We start from the raw sequence: 14,914 nt of genomic DNA, 5'->3' as shown, positions 1-14,914 counted from the left end.
GATGTAAATCTCCACTGGTTCTGGAGGGGGCCTTGTGCCCAGAGTGCTTCATCCTGCCAAGGACTGAGGTAGTGGATGTAAATCTCCACTGGTTCTGGAGGGGGCTTTGTGCCCAGAGTGTTTCATCCTGCCAATGACTGAGGTAGTGGATGTGATACTCCACTGGTTCTGGAGGGGGCTTTGTACCCAGAGTGCTTCATCCTGCCAAGGACTGAGGTAGTGGATGTAAATCTCCACTGGTTCTGGAGGGCGCTTGGTGCCTAGAGTGCTTCATCCTGCTCGTGGCAGACTCAGTAGCGTCAGTGCTCTTGGCGCTCATGGGCCAGCGGTGCTTGTGGCGGCGGTGTCCTGTTCAGTGGTGCTTGTGGCAGCGGTGCTTGTGGCGGCGGTGTCCCTGGCAGCGGTGTTTGTGGCGGCAGTGTCCTTTGCAGCGGTGCTTGTGGCTGCGTAGTCCTTTGCATCGGTGCTTGTGGCGGCGATGTCCTTTGCAGCGGTGCTTGTGGCGGCGGTGTCCTTAGCAGCGACTCAGCTGCTGGCGGTCTTGTCTGGGCCTGCGGGGCTGCTGCTGGCGGTCACCTCCTGGCCAGCGGGTTGGTGCTGGCGGTCGCCTCCTGGGCAGCGGGGCTGATGACGGTCTTCTCCTGGGCAGCGGGGCTGATGGCGGTCTTCTCCGCCGTGCCGATCTTCCCAGACTTGCCGGGTTTCTTGTGCCCCTTCCCCACCCTGGAAGGTGTTGCAGCTAACTCCACACTCCCACCTGTACCCCTGTGAGCGGCTTTGGTGGCTGGTGTCTTCCCCCTCTCCCGCTGGGCACTGGCCAACTTTTGATGCTTGACAGGTGGGGGACTGTCTGTGCTATGGCTCTTTGCCACACTGGCTGCCCTGCTGCCTGGTGCACTCCATAATCCGGTGACTACTGGCACTACTGGTCCCGCCGATGTTGTGGCTGAGGTGCTAGGTTGGGACCTGGAGAGTCGGACCCTAGGAGACTGACGGGGTGGAGGAGGTGAAGGAAAGAGGTCAAGGGTGGACAGGAAAAGTTTCTTGGGAACACTGGGGCGGGTAGCTGGAGTGGGTTTGGGAGTGGAGGAAGAGGTTGTGGTTGTAGGAGGTGTACATTTGGTGACTTTGGGTGAAGGTGCATGCGCTGGAGGCTGTCGTGAGGTGGATGGCTGTTGGGTGGGTGTGTGCCTGCGTTTGTGTACCTTGGGAGGTGGCGTCACAGACACACTGGGAGGGGACACAGGGGATGTGTGAATGGTAGTGGGGGTGGTGACTGCACGTGAGCGGGGTGTGGTGGTGTGTGTGCTCGTGATGGAAGTAGTGGCTGTAGATGTAGTGCATGCAGGTGTGAGTGGAGACGAGACTGGAAGGGAGGAGGGAGACGAGGAGGAGGGGGACACAGTGGAGGCAGTTGATGTTGCTATGTCTGCATGTGTGTGATGCTTGCGTGAGTGCCTGTGGGATGTGTGATGCTTCTGTTTGCCTGACCTTCCTTTGTGTGTTGGGGTGTGTGCATGCTGGTCTGATGCTGTGCTTGGGGTAGGTTGAGGTACAGGGGTGTGAGTCTGGGTGGAGGAAGTTGGAGGGGGGAGGCTAGAGACAGGGACAATGGCAGCCATCAGTGCTGAGGCCAGAGTCTGAAAAGCTCGCTGAAGGGCTGCCTGACCAGAATGAATGCCCTCCAGTAATGCATTGGTTTGTTGCAACTGCCTCTCTACACCCTGGATGGCATTCAAAATGGTAGACTGCCCAACAGTGAGGGACCTGAGGAGGTCAATGGCCTCCTCACTGAGGGCAGCAGGGGTGACTGGGGCAGGGCCTGAGGTGCATGGGGCGAAGGAGATGCCCACCCTGCTGGGTGAGCGGGCACGGGGCAAAGGCTGAGGGGCTGCTGGGAGGACGGTGCTGGAAGGGGGGGTGGCGGTTGTACCTGTAGATGGGGGGGGGCACAGATGGGCCCGCCACCACAAGGGAGCTTCCATCAGAGGACGAGTCCGTATCACTGGTGTCAGCTCCTGTCCCCACCGTGGAGCAACCATGGTGAAATCAGACTCTGTAGTATCGCCCTCCAGGGCCATGTGGGATGCAGCTCCCTCCTGCTCCTCCGCCTGATGATGCTAATGCACACAAGAACAGGGAGACCACAAAAGGGGGGGGGATGACAGAAGAAAGACATGTTGAGTGCATGTATTACCGCTACAGTTGGCGGACAGTCGCCCTGCACTACGCCGCGCACTTGGGGTCCACCCTGCAATCCTTGGGACATGGCCTACAAGGCTATGACAGACATCTGCACACATGGATAGCACAGGAGCCTGACTAGTTGTAATTGGCACTGTACCCAGGTGGGGTGGGGTGCCACAGGGCCTGCCTGAAAAAGGGGACCTAACTAGCACACTCGCCCTGGCCTAGGGGAACCCACAGCCCACCTCCCCCACCCAAACACCTCCAGTGCGTGCTGAATCAGCAGAATGAGAGTGTACTCACCCCCTTGTTGCTGCTGTGATTCCCTCAAGCGCCCATCCAACTCCGGGTACGCCACCGCCAGGATCCTGAACATCAGGGAGGTCATGGTGCGACGGGCACCCCTCCCACGTTGGGAGGCCATCCCCAGCTGGGCCTCCGCCGTCTTCTTGCTCCAGCGGCGAATGTCCTCCCATCTCTTACGGCAGTGGGTGCTCCGTCTGTGATAGACCCCCAGGGTCCGGACGTCCTTAGCGATGGCACGCCAAATATCCTTCTTCTGGTGGGCGCTGACCTACAGGAATTGTACAGGGGAAAAAGAGAAGTTATTACCAACTGCACCGTCACAATCTTTGGCCCGCATCCCTACCCTTGCCATGTGGCACATGCACTAAACCGAAGTTTCATGCATGCCTCATTCCCCCCCCCTATCTTTCATCCACCCCACTCCACACAGGCATAGCCCATACAGCATGCTCCCAGTGTACTTACCTGTTTGTCTGGAGGACCGTAGAGTAGCGTGTACTGGGGGAGGACCCCATCCACGAGTTTCTCCAACTCCTACGATGTGAAGGCAGGGGCCCTTTCCCCAGACGTATGAGCCATTGTCTCTTACAGACTGAGGTCACAGCAGCACTTGCAGTATAGATCCTCTCCTGTCGAAGATCAGGTATCGAGTGATTGAACAGATAGAAAATGGCGGTCACGTCCGCGGCGGTGCGTACCGTCACCTCCGGCGTACACCGTCATTGGCTCCTGGGACCCATAGGGTCCAATGTTAACCAATGCAGAATTGCACTGCGGTCTTCGACCGCCTACCGCGACGGTGTACAACGCCAGCGCAGTTACCTCATATCCCATTGTCCCACTTTACAGGTCAGGCAGCCGCCATTTCAGGGACCCACATGGCTCTATTTTTAACTGCATCACACATACCGAGGCCTTGCCTCAACACTCATACATGCTAATTTTGGATTATGTATTGTGTTCTGTGTAAGCTGTGTGTACGTACCTCTGAGTTGGTTGACTCTGTGCTCGCTGTTGTCCTTCATAGGCACCGTCCGCTGGGACATGTGAGGAGATGGCGGCATCCTCCGGTGTACAGACCGCTGGTGGACCTGTAGACAATGGAGGAAAGACATGTAATCATCACCTACAGGCTTGATCGTGCCACAATCCTGGAACTGTGTGCCCAGTTGGAGCCAGACCTGATGTCAGCTATCCGCCATCCCACAGGAATCCCCCTCAAATGCAGGTGCTGTCAGTACTCCATTTCCTAGCAAGTGGGTCTTTTCAAACTACAGTGGCAATAGCATCAGGGATGTCCCAGCCTATGTTGTCCAACGTGTTGTCCAGAGTGTTGTCTGCCCTGCTGAAACACATGCGAAGCTACATCGTTTTTCCTCAGGTGGAGGATTTGCCTACAGTGAAAGGTGACTTCTATGCCCTGGGACATATCCCCAACATCATAGGTGCCATTGATGGGACACATGTGGCCTTGGTCTCCCCGCAGGAGTGAACAGGTGTACAGAAACCAGAAGAGTTATCATTCGATGAATGTGCAGATGGTGTGTTTGGCAGACCAGTACATCTCCCATGTTAATGCCAAATTCCCTGGCTCAGTGCATGACGCTTACATCCTGCGGAATAGTAGCATCCCTTATGTGATGGGGCAACTCCAGAGGAACTGTGTGTGGCTATTAGGTGAGCACCTGGAACCAAATCAGTGGGAATAGTTGTCTGGGTCTGGGGATATCCCTCCAGGTTAGTGTGTGTCTAACAGTTGTCCCTCGACATTTGCAGGTGACTCTGGGTACCCCAACCTTTCATGACTACTGACCCCAGTGAGGAATCCCAGGACAAGGGCAGAGGAACGCTACAATGAGGCCGATGGGTGAACTAGGAGGATTTTAGAGAGGACCTTCGGCCTCCTGAAGGCCAGGTTCAGGTGCCTCCATATGACAGGTGGTTCCCTATTCTACTCACCAAAGAAGGTATGCCAGATCATCGTGGCCTGATGTATGCTTCACAACTTAGCTTTGCGACGACAGGTGCCTTTTCTGCAGGAGGATGGTCCAGATGGAGGTGTTGTGGCAGCTGTGGAGCCTGTGGACAGTGAAGACGAGGAAGCAGAAAAAGAGGACATTGACAACAGGAACTCGGTTATCCTGCAATACTTCCAGTGAGACACAGGTAAGAAGACAAACCTGCCTACTACATGTAATTTAACACTACTACCTCTCTACTGTCTGTCCTTTTCACCCAGTGTATGGTCACTGAGTTTTCACTTTCCCTTACGATTTCACAGATGTGGGTCCCACTGTGTGACATCTGCTTTGTTTCCTCATGGAGTAGAGCTGTGTGACATAGGTATGGTGACATTACAATTGAAAGAGCATTTTGTCACTTTAATTGCTAATACACTATTTCGAAATCACAGATAGACTCTGTAGGAAAGTACCATCTTGCCTGGCATGTTACCCCCATATTTCACTGTATATATGTTGTTTTAGTCTATGTGTCACTGGGACCCTCCCAGGCAGGGCCCCAGTGCTCATAAGTATGTGCCCTGTATGTGTTCCCTGTGTGATGCCTAACTGTCTCACTGAGGCTCTGCTAACCAGAACCTCAGTGGTTATGCTCTCTCTGCTTTCCAAATTTGTCACTAACAGGCTAGTGACTAAATTTACCAATTCACATTGGCATACTGGTACACCCATATAATTCCCTAGTATATGGTACTGAGGTACCCAGGGTATTGGGGTTCCAGGTGATCCCTATGGGCTGCAGCATTTCTTTTGCCACCCATAGGGAGCTTTGACAATTCTTACACAGGCCTGCCAGTACAGCCTGAGTGAAATAACGTCCACGTTATTTCACAGCCATTTACCACTGCACTTAAGTAACTTATAAGTCACCTATATGTCTAACCTTCACCTGGTGAAGGTTGGGTGCAAAGTTACTTAGTGTGTGGGCACCCTGGCACTAGCCAAGGTGCCCCCACATCGTTCAGGGCAAATTCCCCGGACTTTGTGAGTGCGGGGACACCATTACACACGTGCACTGTACATAGGTCTCTACCTATGTACAGCGTCACAATGGTAACTCTGAACATGGCCATGTAACATGTCTAAGATCATGGAATTGGTGGGGGGACAATTCCATGATCCCCCGGGTCTCTAGCATAGAACCCAGGTACTGCCAAACTGCCTTTCCGGGGTCTCCACTGCAGCTGCTGCTGCAGCAAACCCCTCAGACAGGTTTCTGCCCTCCTGGGGTCCAGGCAGCCCTGGCCCAGGAAGGCAGAGCAAAGGACTTCCTCTGAGAGAGGGTGTAACACCCTCTCCCTTTGGAAATAGGTGTGAGGGCTGGGGAGGAGTAGCCTCCCCCAGCCTCTGGAAATGCTTTAATGGGCACAGATGGTGCCCATCTCTACATAAGCCAGTCTACACCGGTTCAGGGATCCCCCAGCCCTGCTCTGGTGCAAAACGTGACAAAGGAAAGGGGAGTGACCACTCACCTGACCTGCACCTCCCAGGGGAGGTGCCCAGAGCTCCTCCAGTGTGTCCCAGACCACTGCCATCTTGAAAACAGAGGTGTTTGTGGCACACTGGACTGCTCTGAGTGGCCAGTGCCAGCAGGTGACGTCAGAGGCTCCTTGTGATAGGCTCTTACCTCTCTTGGTAGCCAATCCTCCTTCCTAGGTAGCCAAACCTCCTTGCTATTTAGGGTCTCTGCTTTGAGGATCTCACCAGATAACGAATGCAAGAGCTCATCAGAGTTCCTCTGCATCTCCCTCTTCACCTTCTGCCAAAGGATCGACCGCTGACTGCTCAGGACGCCTGCAAAACCGCAACGAAGTAGCAAGACGACTACTAGCAACCTTGTATCGCTTCATCCTGCCGGCTTTCTCGACTGTTTCCAGGTGGTGCATGCTCTGGGTGTAGCCTGCCTCCTCTCTGCACCAGGAGCTCTGAAGAAATCTCCAGTTGGTCGACGGAATTTTCCCCCTGCAACCACAGGCACCAAAAGACTGCATCACCAGTCCTCTGGGTCCCCTCTCAGCACGACGAGCGTGGTCCCTGGAACTCAGCAACTCTGTCCAATTGACTCCCACAGTCCAGTGACTCTTCAGTCCAAGTTTGGTGGAGGTAAGTCCTTGCCTCCCCACGCTAGACTGCATTGCTGGGTACCGCGTGATTTGCAGCTGTTCCGGCTCCTGTGCACTCTTCTAGGATTTCCTTTGTGCACAACCAAGCCTGGGTCCCGACACTCTAACCTGCAGTGCACAACCTTCTGAGTTGTCCTCCGGCGTCGTGGGACTCCCTTTTGTGACTTTGCGTGGACTCCGGTTCACTCTTCTTCCAAGTGCCTGTTCAGGTACTTCTGCGGGCGCTGCCTGCTTCTGTGAGGGCTCCCTGACTTGCTGGGCACCCCCTCTGTCTCCTTATCCAAGTGGCAACATCCTGGTCCCTCCTGGGCCACAGCAGAATCCAAAAACCCTAACCGCGACCCTTGCAGCTAGCAAGGCTTGTTTGCGGTCTTTCTGTGTGGGAACACCTCTGCAAGCTTCATCGCGACGTGGGACATCCATCCTCCAAAGGGGAAGTTCCTAGTCCTCTTCTTTCTTGCAGAACTCCTAGCTTCTTCCAACAGGTGGCAGCTTCCTTGCACCCTCAGCTGGCATTTCCTGGGCTCCTGCCCACTCTCGACACTGTCGCGACTATTGGACTTGGTCCCCTTGTCTTACAGGTACTCAGGTCCGGAAATCCACTGTTGTTGCATTGCTGGTGTTTGTTCTTCCTGCAGAATCCCCCTATCATGACTTCTGTGCTCTCTGGGGGTAGTAGGTGCACTTTACACCTACCTTTCAGGGTCTTGGGGTGGGCTATTTTTCTAACCCTCACTGTTTTCTTACAGTCCCAGCGACCCTCTACAAGCTCACATAGGTTTGGGGTCCATTCGTGGTTCGCATTCCACTTTTGGAGTATATGGTTTGTGTTGCCCCCATACCTATGTGCTCCTATTGCAATCTACTGTACCTTTACACTGCTTGCATTACTTTTCTTGCTATTACCTGCATAATTTTGGTTTGTGTACATATATCTTGTGTATATATCTTATCCTCATACTGAGGGTACTCACTGAGATACTTTTGGCATATTGTCATAAAAATAAAGTGCCTTTATTTTTAGTACTTCTGTGTATTGTGTTTTCTTATGATATTGTGCATATGACACCAGTGGTATAGTAGGAGCTTTACATGTTTCCTAGTTCAGCCTAAGCTGCTTTGCCATAGCTACCTTCTATCAGCCTAAGCTGCTAGAAACACCTCTTCTACACTAATAAGGGATAACTGGACCTGGCACAAGGTGTAAGTACCTCTGGTACCCACTACAATCCAGGCCAGCCTCCTACAGACTCCAGATTGTTTTGTGCTTTAAGGGTGTTTATTTTGGTGCTCAATAATGGAGAATGTTGTAAAATGGTGAGGGGTGATGGTGGAGGAATGTCCATGCAGAGTCCAGTCTATTTGTTTCACAGGTGCATTGTCCAAAGGGGCATAGGAAGTGGAGCTGGGGCAGTTTGAGGATGGACAGGGTGACAAGGTGGGACAAAAGGATGACATTCAGGGCGGTCTCATTTCTTGGCGGAGGTCTAGTCATAGTTCTCTGTCTTTGCCCTGGATCTCAGGGACCGTTTGCGGGGTGGTTCTCCATCTGCAGGGGCTGGGGTGCTGGTGTGGTGGTCCTGTGGCGGTGCCTCCTGTCCGCTATCACCGGCAGAGGTGGTGGGCAGTTCATCGTCCAGGCTAGTGTCAGGGGGCCCTTGTTGTGCCACAGTGTCCCTCCTGGTGTTGAGGACTTCCTTCAGCACCCCTACGATGGTGCCGAGGGTGGAATTGATGGACCTGACTTCCTCCCTGAAGCCCAAATACTGTTCCTCCTGCAGCTGCTGGGTCTCCTGAAACTTGGCCAGTACCGTTGCCATCGTCTCCTGGGAATGATGGTATGCTCCCAAGATGTTGGAGAGGGCCTCATGGAGAGTGGGTTCCCTGGGCCTGTCCTCCCCCTGTCGCACAGCAGACCTCCCAGTTCCCCTGTGTTCCTGGGCCTCTGTCCCCTGAACGGTGTGCCCACTACCACTGCCCCCAGGTCCCTGTTGTTGTTCGGGTGGTGGGTTAGCCTGGGTTCCCTGAAGTGTTGGACACGCTGCTGATTAACATGTCCTGGGGACAGAGGTATGGGCCCGCAGGGTGGGTGCTGTGCTGGTGTTTCCAGAGGGGGGAAACTCTGTGGTGGCCTGTGACTGTGTGAGGGGAACCGACTGTCCCGAGGTCCCAGATGGGCCAGGCTGGTCATCTAGATCCAGTTGGACAGAGCTGCTGTCATCACTGTGAGCCTCTTCTGTTGGTGGTGTGGACATGTGTGGACCCTCCTGTGCGGTGACGTTGGGTAGGGGTCCTGCAGGGGTGTAAAAGCATGATTATTGCATCTGTGTGTACCATGGTGTGCAATGGATGGGTGACTGTGTACCCCAGTGCTTGCATTCCTGTGTGGGACCTTGTGTGATGATGGTTTAGGGGGGTGCATGGGTATGTGCTGTGGCCATGCCTTGGTGATGGGTGTCCATGCTTTGGTGTTGCATGCAGGGCTTGGTGTTGGGATGTGTGGTTTGTGATAGTGGGACATGTGTGAGGAGTTGGAGTGATGGGGGTGAGGGCGAGGGTGGGGGTATGTGATAGCATGCAGGTAGGGTGGGGGATAAGGTAGTTAAGGTTTGACTTACCAGAGTCCATTCCTCCAGCTACTCCTTCGAGGCCCTCAGGATGCAGAATCGCCAAGACCTGCTTCTCCCATATTGTTAGTTGTGGGGGAGGAGATGGGGTTCCGCCGCCAGTCCTCTGTACCGCGATGTGGTGTCTTGAGACCACGGAACGCACCTTCCCCCGTAGGTCATTCCACCTCTTCCTGATGTCATCCCTATTTCTTGGGTGCTGTCCCACTGCGTTGACCCTGTCCACTATTCTGCGCCATAGCTCCATCTTCCTAGCAATGGAGGTGTGCTGCACATGTGATCCGAATAGCTGTGGCTCTACCCGGATGATTTGCTCCACCATGACCCTGAGCTCCTCCTCAGAGAACCTGGGGTGTCTTTGCCGTGCCATGGGGTGGTGTGGGTGATGTGTGGGGAAAGTGTGTTGTGATATGTGGGGTGATATATAGTGGTGTGTTGTGTGGGGTGCGTGGATGTTATGTGGGTGATGGTGTTGTGTGCCTGTGGATGCTTGTTTGTAGATTGTAGTGTCTCTCTCTGGCCTTCTTTCGGGATTTTGGTCGTAGGGGTTTGTGGGTTATGTGAGTGTGTGTTTTATATTGCATTGGGTGTGTGGGAGTGGTGTGTGTATGTGTATCAGGTGTGTGTATTTGCAATTGTCCAATGTGGTAGTGTTTTGTAAATGTGTGTTTATTTTGAGCGTGGCGGTGTGTACCGCCAATGGAATACCGCGGTTGAAGGACCGCCACGTGGATTCGTGGGTCGTGATAGTGTGGGCGTATTCCTGTTGGCGTGACGGTGGAGGTTTTGTTATCGCCAGTTTATCACTGACCTTTGGTGTGGCGGACTTGTGTGGGTGTCTGGATCTTGGCGGATTCGGAGCTGTGGGTCATAATGACCGTGGCGGAATTCCGCTGCGGTATGTTGGCGGTCTTCTGCAAGGCGGTAAGCGGCTTTTACCGCCAATGTTGTAATGACCCCTTATGTGAGCCAAAGTGCGGAGATGGTTACTAGAGTTTCTGCCTGGCATGAATCCAACTTGAGAATTATGTATGAGTTTAGAGATAACTTGTTTGAGTCTTTGGGCAAGAATGGTGGTTAATAGCTTTGAATCTGTATTCAGAAGAGAAATCGGACGATAGTTACTGCAGTAATGGATCTTTCTCAGGTTTGGGAAGGACAGTTATGATAGCTTTATTTGAGAGTGAGGAGAGACCACCAGCTTCCTCTGCTTCTTTATAAACCTCATAAAGGGCATCTATTGCTTCTGGTTTTACCCAACGGTAAAATTCCCCAGGAAAACCATCTTCACCCGGTGCTTTATTGTATAGGAGACTGGAGATTGCTTGCGCAATTTCATCCATTGTTATTTTGCCCGCCAGTATGAGCCGGTCCTGTTCATTGAGACAGTGGAGTGTTATTTTATCAAAGAATTCCTGTTCTTTGAGGAGGTCATCATCAACTTCTGAACTATATAACTTGGTATAATAATCTGCAAAAGTATTAGCTATTGCTTGAGTCTCAGTTATTAGTTTACCCTCAGGGTTAGATATAGCTGGAAGAGCTGTCATAGCTTCTCGCTGTTTTAATCGTGCCGCTAGTAAACGGCCTGCTTTTTCTCCTTGTTCGTAATTGCAAGCCTTAAGTCTATATAGCATATATTCTGCTTTGGAAGTATATAGTGTATTAAGTTCCAGCTTAGCTTTTTCCAATCTGCATCTGGAAGTTTCAGTTGGATGACTAAAATGAGTATGTGTCAGTGTTTTGATATCATTTTCAAAAATGGCCTGTTGTTGTATTCTGCGTTTATTTGTTATGGCAGAATCCCTCATAATTTGCCCCCTAATAGTGGCTTTTGCGGCTGCCCATAAGATTTGTGTACAGTTTTCACCTGCCTACCCAAATTCACTTTACCCCCTCTGCTGATAGGAATTCCGGCGTTTACTTAATTTCGTAGTAGAGTCTGAAGAGACTCCACACTCGTAACTTTACGAGTAGTAAGTCCCTAAGGCTTGAATCTAATCCTAGAAACAGGTCATGCTGTACAGCAATAGTTCCCAACCTGTGGTCTGGGAACCCCCGGGAGTCTGTTAAGCCTCCTCAGCGTGTCCATGACGGCTTAGAAAATTAAATATTATTAACAAATTAATAAAGTGTATATAATTAGAGCGGCTAAATGTACAAGTAAAAATATTAAAACACACTGTAAATATCAGGGAATTTGAAATTAGAGGCTAAAAATTAAATTAGTATCCTCAAATTGATTTGTGGGCGCAATGCAGGTGCATCAAACAGAACATAGTGCGGAAGATGTGTTTCTTCAATTGAATTTAGAAAAGCTTCAACCAACCTATTATTACATTTCTTTAATTTATATTTGTTTGCAAATTAAATAAAACGTGTTATCATTTATGTACGATAAATGCTTGTTTCTTTATTGTTTGTGTACTGTTTTGCATTTCAAATCATCAATAATGTTTTGGCCTGAGTCCTGGCTTCCAATAACGACTCAGTCAGGGGTCCCCATATTCCTATAATGATTCATTGGGGGGTCCCTCGGCTCCAGTAATGATAAAATTGGGGTCCACAGAAGTCAAAAAGGTTGGGAACCACTGCTATACACAAACTATAGGGCCCTCAGGTCTGCGAGGGTGAAGTTAGTACATCTGTTAATGGGTGATATTTCTAGGAAATGTTTTATGTATGGCAAACCTTTAATGAAAAATGAGTTGAAACTGACCAGATCATAGTTTATAGATTGAAAATGGTGTATTCTGTGATAATATTCGAGACATGAGACGATCTGGGTAACTTGCATGATTACAACCTGAAAATTCTGGTATTTTTTGGTACTTTCCTTTGAGCTGTATTGCGCATAGGTTCCAGCTGAGCGTGGCTAGAATGCGTTAGTAGTACACTCTTCAATCTGGATTGACACTTTACATTTTTCACTAGAGACGATCCCAGTTGTATACTGATAAATGTTTCCTCGCTTTGATTACCCTCATGAAGATTGATATTTGATATACTCACATTACATTTTTTTCTAATTACATTTTAAGAACTGAAACTGAACGGGTCATCAGCAATTTGAACTCATTTGGAATTTGTATTATGATATATATGTTTTACGCTTTCATGAAAACTCACTAGGAAATGTGGAATCATTGATTTGAAATAGGAAGATGTGAAAAATTGGGAGTACGCGTTTACTTGAAATTAAAGGTTGTGTTGCGGTTTAACTTAACTAATGTAAAAAGAAAAATACCAAACTGTGTATATGAGCACTACAAATGTATCTGTGCGCTTAGATTGGTACTGGAGAGAGGTATTGATAGCCGACTGGTGTACACTTGATTTATAATATTGTTATAGCGTCAGTTCCTGTGTTACTAAAAGGGCCACACGCCTACATAACTGTGCAAGTTTAGAAGGTGTTATTTAAATTCTGCAGGCGCTGTCTCACGATTGAGGAAACACACTTCTACTTCTAAGCAGCTGAGCAGCATATTCAGCTATGGGAATAATCCCCATCTATCTTCTTATGCCCCCACCCTGTTTTTCTCCTATGAAGCCCACAAGAGGACAAGAGGTGCCCAGGCAAGCTAGTGCTGGAATTTAGAAAAAAAGGTACTTGGTAACTGTTAGAAATTGGGCTGCTGGTTCACTAGACTGTGAGCCCTGTTCAAGCAGTAACCACAATCCTAAGGTAAGGCACAAGCAAACCCGAAACTAAAACCCTAAACTAACCTGTGCTCACCCTCTGATAGCTTGGCACAGAGCCCTCAGGCTTAATTTAGAGTCAATGTGCAAAGTATATTGTGCAACACTAAATGAAAACAGTAAAACAGTGAAAACGGCACACAAAAAGATTCCACACCAGGTTAGGAAAGTAGAGCAAATTTGATTAAATAAAACAAGAAAGAACAAAACAACAAAACTCCAATAAGTAGAACTTGAGTTATGAATTTTTAAAGATTAAACTGTAAAATAGCCCTTTGAAGCAAGAAGCACCAAGCGGGCTATTTAGTCTCAGCGGATCAGGACAAGGTCAAAAGTTGAGGCCGATGGCAATGGAGTGCGGGCCGGCTACATGGACCAAGTTGGGCCCACTGAACAAAAGTACCCTACATCTGGGTTGCGGAGCGATGCATCGGTTTTGAAACACGCAGTAGAGGGGATGCGTAGCTTTTTCCCAGACAACAACACTGATGCATCAGTTCCGAGATGCAGTGGGGCTGAGGTGCGAGTTCCTACTGCTGCAATGAGGAGGATCTGATCCGTAGTCCATGCGATGCGTCAGTTCGGATGAGCGCAGAGGCCGCAATGCAGAGTTTAAGCGCTGTCATCAAGGTTGCTATTGATGGGGATGCGAGGACCTTGCTCCAAGGAAAGCATTGCAGTGTCAGTTCTGAGGATGATGCACTGGTTTGCAAGATGCGACGTACAGCAATAATGGGATTCTGGTTGCACCAGTTCTGAACCAAGCAGTAGAGGTGATGTGTCCATTTTCTCCATGCACCAGAGGCAAGAGTCATTTTTCCTCCAACAGCAGAGGATGTTGCAGTGCTGCCAAGCAAACACCTTAGGCCCAATTCCAAGGATCCGGGACTGGGGTGGCAGGACAGACACAGATGGCAGAGTCCAGGTGCGGGAGCAGGGTGGTTTTAAGTCTGTCCCTGAGACTTCAGAGCAGGAAGCCTGCTGACTAGCTCTTCATTCAAGTGATGCAGGTCCAGTCCTTCTTACCCAGACAGGGGAACAACAAGGTAGGAGTCCAGTAAAGCAGCAGTCTAGCAGAGTGGTAGTCCTTCAGCAGTACAGCAGTCCTTGTTCCTCGCAAAGTATTCACAGGTTCAGAACTGTACTGAGTTGCTGGTGTCAAAGGTCCAGTATTACCCAGTTGGGCCTTTGAAGTGGGGGTGACTTCAAAGGCAGGACTGTGATGTGATCAGAGGTTCTGTCCTGGTTCCAGACTCACTACCGGGGTTATGCAGCCCTTTCCGTGGGGACAGGACACAGCCTAGTGTAAGTGAGGCTGTGACCAGCTCCTCTGTCCCAAATTAAATATGCCAACTGGGGGATAAGCCAATGTTACCATTCTTTGGGGATAGAGCACAGGCACTTAAACACTGGTTAGCAGTGTCCTAAAGCCAGCAAAAACAGGGTCAGAAAAATGGAGGAAATAGATAAAAGGTTGGGGGGGGAGACCACCCTAAGGCTGTCAGGTCTAACAATAGCGCATTCAAGCCTCATAGACTTGAAGAGTGTTCACTGGTAGAGGGTCAGAGGGCACTCTGCCACATTCGACCTTCATCAAGATCAGAATCATGTCACACTCTGTCTGTCCAGAGAGGGGCACTGCAATTTAGCACTGAAAGAACTGAATTACTACTATATTGCTTACAGAGGTTCACCAGGCTTCTATGACATGGTGCTCTTCTTGTCAGCAGTCAGCAGACTCCAAGACAGCTTCCTACCAATCTGGATGCCTAGGAAGTGATATCTATCACCTATCAAGGTGCAGGTGTCCCCATGGTCTAAATGTGGTTCGTCCTGTCTAAGCAAAATGCACAATTTCTGTTTTCACCATTTTCACAGATTATTTTGTGAGGCCTACGCCTTGAAATGATCTAGCCCACGCTCTAAGTCTGTCAGTGTGACATCAAAA

This window comes from Pleurodeles waltl, chromosome 1_1 (assembly GCF_031143425.1).
Source record: "Pleurodeles waltl isolate 20211129_DDA chromosome 1_1, aPleWal1.hap1.20221129, whole genome shotgun sequence".
Classification (NCBI taxonomy): Eukaryota; Metazoa; Chordata; class Amphibia; order Caudata; family Salamandridae; genus Pleurodeles; species Pleurodeles waltl.
This window is presented reverse-complemented; position numbering follows the sequence as displayed.